We start from the raw sequence: 4891 nt of genomic DNA on the forward strand, positions 1-4891 counted from the left end.
TAATGTTGAAAGCTTCCAATATCTTGGTAGCCAAATGGCGGCCGATGGTGGCACCAAGATCGACATAGGTGCACGGATCAAGAAGGCGAGGACTGCTTTTGCGAGTTCAAGGGGAATGACATATCCTTTTCTAACCGGAATATCCGCATTTATCCGTTTCTAACCGTCGCTAACCGTTGCTAAGCGAGCTGCTAAGTGAGCACAAGTTAGATGCAGTTAACGACGGTTAGAAACGGATAAATGCAGATATTCCGGTTAGAAAAGGATATGTCATTCCCCTTGTGCGAGTTTAAGAAATGTATGGAAAAACAACCAGATCAGTCGACGCACCAAAATCCGTATTTTAAACTCAAACGTGAAATCTGTGCTGCTATGTGCCAGTGAAACCTGGTGTGCCTCAACGGAGAACACTCAACGGCTACAGGTCTTTATCAATAGATGCCTGCGGTATATAATTCGTACATGGTGACCTAACAATTGGATCTCCAACGCGGAGCGCCATCGTCAATATCATCAAAAGCCGATAGCGACTGAAATTCGGGAGTGGAAGTAGAGGTGGGTCCGCAAGCAAGCGTTTGATTGGAACCCAGCAGCTCACCGCAGCAGAGGAAGACTTATGTAGAGGCTTAGAGGCTCAAAGGGGCGCAGCCTCAACAAGAAAATACAAGAAGTCGACAGAAATTTAACCTGCCCACAGGTCAAGGCGATGAAGTATGGAGATCTGTCAATTCCATGGTGCTCTGGACTGCAAGTAAAACGCCCAAAAGCTACATTCGCATCGTTCAGCAATAGGGTTTCGTGGTCGTGTGGTTAGCAGTGTTAGTCGTCTAGGCGTTTCGTATGTTTCGGAGTGTGGGTGCAATGCCCGCTTTAGTCGGAAAAAAACTTTTTGTCAATGGAAAATTCTTCGCTGGGCCACTGGGTATTTCGTGTGTTGCCCTTTACATAGTTTTAGTAATCGCACAGTCGCTAGAATCCTTGGTTGAAGATGGTGTTTTGTCTTTATTTTTAAAAATCATTAGTAAATGTCAAAGTGATCAAACATTGCTAGCGCTTCTGATGAAACGATCGCGGAAATCTAATGAAATTCCAATTCATCGTTTAATGCAACAGGCTCTTTTGAAGAGTGTTAGCTAGATAACTCGCATAATTTTATTAGACCTGAGCCATCTATTATATCATCAAAGTGTTGTATTAAAATAACATCTGTTATGAATTTGTTATTTCGTTCCAGTAGGTTGACTACACCAGCGTGTTCAGCACTGAATAAACTTGAGACAGTTTATTGAAAGCCTATGGCCCTCACGGCACAAGCAGAATATTGCTAACATCTAGATACATTCTGTAGAAGCCAACCACATCATCATGTTTCGTACCTGGTTGTCTAGGTTGCCGCGTCGTCGTGCAGCCGCGTGCGTGGCTAGAGAAGAGCGCGCGTGACTTCTGTTCACTTTTTGGCAACATTGTCCCATTGTATTCTGCCCAAGAGGATTGAAATTAGCCATCATAGAGCTTCGTAGTGACCAACCCACTCTCGTCGGTATCATTGCCGTCGTCATCAAGCTGTCTGCATTTGGTCCACGAGCCGACAAAGATACACTGAAGAAGATTGGCTACCACAACGCCACCGATGACGACGACAAAAACAATAAACAACACGCGAGTCAATACAGTAATGGGTTGTTTCAGCTTTTACAGCAATAATAATCCGGTTGTTTTCTGATGCGGGGTATACCCAAACCCAACGCGATTTTTGCTACTTGCAAAAAATGTCTCCTCTACAGTTGGTCTGCATACAAGGTAGACGGGATCCCTCACAGCCACGAACCATTCAACCAACCATCCGGACGAGGCGACCGACAGGTTTTGAGCTCGAAGGTCGTCATCGCGCAGAGTCTTGGATGCCATGCCGCTGACCGTCAGTCAGTCAAGCCACATTGGATACTTTTTGCTAGTTTTGTTGCGGTCGGTTCTTGATGATGGCACACGGCAAATCGCAACTTTCCGTCTCGCCACGCGAATGTCTGAGCAAGGTGGTGGTTGGCATCGGCATGAGTCATTCCAGTTTTTGCCAGCAGAGCGGTATACTAGACTAGAGGTAACTGTTCAGGGTGGTATCCAGCGACTGACGGCGAAACGTAACTAAATTTCGTCTCAAGAAAAATGCAAAAAATTCGTCTTGCTTCCAGAGCTGGGACTTTTTTCAGGAATAACTCCTGTAATTGATTCAAGGATCCCTCCTATTTCTAGGAATTCATCCAAAAGTTGATATATTTCAGTAATTTCTTCTACAAATCTTCTAAGGAAGACCAGAGATTTTATCCTTGAGATGATCCTCCAGAATTTCCTCTTGTTATTCCACCAACAATTTCTTTTAAGGTTTCTTTAGGAATTTCTTGTGAAATTCATCCTTAATTCTTACTAAGAATGCCCCATAGACTCATACTGAGATTGCTCCTGGAATTTCTGATGAGATTCTTCAAGAAATTCCTGTTCCTGTTCAAGGAATTTCTGCTAGAATTCCTTCAGTGATTCTTCCTGAAATTACACCGAGAATAACTTTAAAAATTTCTCCAGAGATAGGGATCTAGCCGTCGCTAGGTTATGTTTTAAGGTTCAATGATTCGTAACCTTTCATAACTACTACACTAATAGTAAATTATTATTTTCAAATTTCAGACATTTGAACTACCCATGATCGCATATCAGTCCCATCTTTGCTGGGTTTCCTATTCATATGGGACAGTTATGCGATCATAGGCAGTGAAGTACATGCCTTGGAGATCGGTGTATACCGTCCTTTCTTTAAAACGAAGTTGCACCACTTCTGGAAGAAAGCACCGGGTCGGAAAATACCACAGCGTGTCTTTACTCCGATAAAAATAAATCCTATGTGAGCCAAATGCTAGGCGCCGAGGTGCAAGGAACGCAAACTATTCTCAGCATGATGAGAGCAGAGAAGTTCTTACTTGCAAGCCAGCCAGTCAGACTACAGGTAACGCACTGCTGACTGCTTCAAATGGCACTGACACCTTGTAGCACGACGGCAGCAGTTTGAGCTATCAAATGCTGGAATTAGTCAGGCATGTCGGGCCGGAGAACGAACGATGATAGGAATGCTAAAAACCTTTGATACTCCATTGTGGACCGGGTTGGTTGTGGAGTACGACGAGTTATGAGTTAATTACGTAGCTTTAGTGGGGCATTCGAAGGTGTAGACACGCAGTTGGATAAGAATAAAGCATGACTATGTCTATATCTATTCGTTATACTGTTCACGCACAATCGCGGTAGCATATGGACTGTGCGGTGTCGCACTCATATAGAATTGACGCGTCTGTGGAGTTACCTTATACGGCTGAGTGAAGATTCATGCGTATGGAGGTCTCAGGTATGGAGGACAAATCTCAGCCAGGCACAGTTAGTTTCATTGACGGAAAAACAAACAGAGAACAAGCGTTCAAAGATCTACGCTTCGTTATGTAGTGAAGCATCACATTCTGCTTTATATTATTTTGTTCTATTTCAAGGCGTTTTGCAAATTTCAATGACTGTAAAGTGGGGTAGTTTTGATAGTTTTTCAGCTGGCTTTCTGAATGTTATTCCATGAAACACTATTTATACTTTCAATAAAAAACAAGTAATGTGGTATCAGGTGACAGTCGCAGCAGTACACGCGCTGGTATTCAGGGTTGTTGTTCGCAGTACATCCAGTTCATCGTACCCTTCCAGCTTTTGTTTTTTTTCTGGATACTAGGTTTGCGCTAAAGCGCAGCGAGCTAGTGATTGGACCGCCAAAGATGGTACTAAGCACCCGACGCTCGAACACTTCGAGTGCTTGCATGTTCTTCTTGAGCATCGCATCAGGCTAAGGCCGGGGAGGCCTCTGCGGTACATAGTAGCCGTCTCCATTCCACTCGGTCCATGGCTGTTTGTTTCCAGTTCCAGTAGGGTCGCAGATCGTCCTCGACCTGGTCGACCCACCTAGCTCGCTGCGCTCCACGTCTTCTTGTACCGGTCGGATAACTCTCGAGAACCATTTTTGTTGGGTTGCTATCCGACATCCTGATGACGTGACCCGCCCACCGTAGCCTCCCGATTTTCGCGGTATGGACGATGGTTGGTTCTCTCAGCAGCTGATGCAGCTCGTGGTTCATTCGCCTTCTCCAAGTCCCGTCTTCCATCTGCACTCCGGCGTAGATGGTACGCAACACCTTCCGTTCGAAAACTCCAAGGGCGCGTTGGTCCTCTGCACGTAGGGTCCATGTTTCGTGCCCATAGAGGACGACCGGTCTAATCAGCGTTTTGTAGACGGTTAACTTTGTGTTACGGCGAACTTTATTCGATCGTAGAGTTCTGCGGAGTCCAAAGTAAGCACGATTTCCAGCCACAATGCGCCTCTGAATTTCTCTGCTGTTGCCGTTGTCGGCGGTCACCAGTGAGCCCAAGTACACGAATTCTTCAGCCGCCTCGATTTATCACCGTCGATATAAATTCGGGGTGGCGGGCGCGCTGATTCCTCCCTGGAGCCCTTTGCCATCATGTACTTTGTCTTCGACACATTAATGACTAATCCGATTCGTCTGGCTTCACTCTAGTCGGATGTACGTTTCCGCCATCGTCTCAAATTTACGAGCAATAATATCAATATCATCAGCGAAACCAAGCAACTGAACGGACTTCGTGAAAATCGTCCCATTCGTGTTTATCCCCGCTCTACTAATTACACCCTCTAAAGCAATGTTGAACAGCAAGCACGAAAGACCATCACCTTGCCGTAACCCTCTGCGAGATTCGAAGGGACTCGAGAGTGTCCCTGATACTCGAACTACGCACATCACTCGATCCATCGTCGCCTTGATCAACCGTGTCAGTTTATCCGGGAATCCGT

The sequence above is a fragment of the Aedes albopictus genome, unplaced genomic scaffold (genome assembly GCF_035046485.1).
Source record: "Aedes albopictus strain Foshan unplaced genomic scaffold, AalbF5 HiC_scaffold_675, whole genome shotgun sequence".
Classification (NCBI taxonomy): domain Eukaryota; kingdom Metazoa; phylum Arthropoda; class Insecta; order Diptera; family Culicidae; genus Aedes; species Aedes albopictus.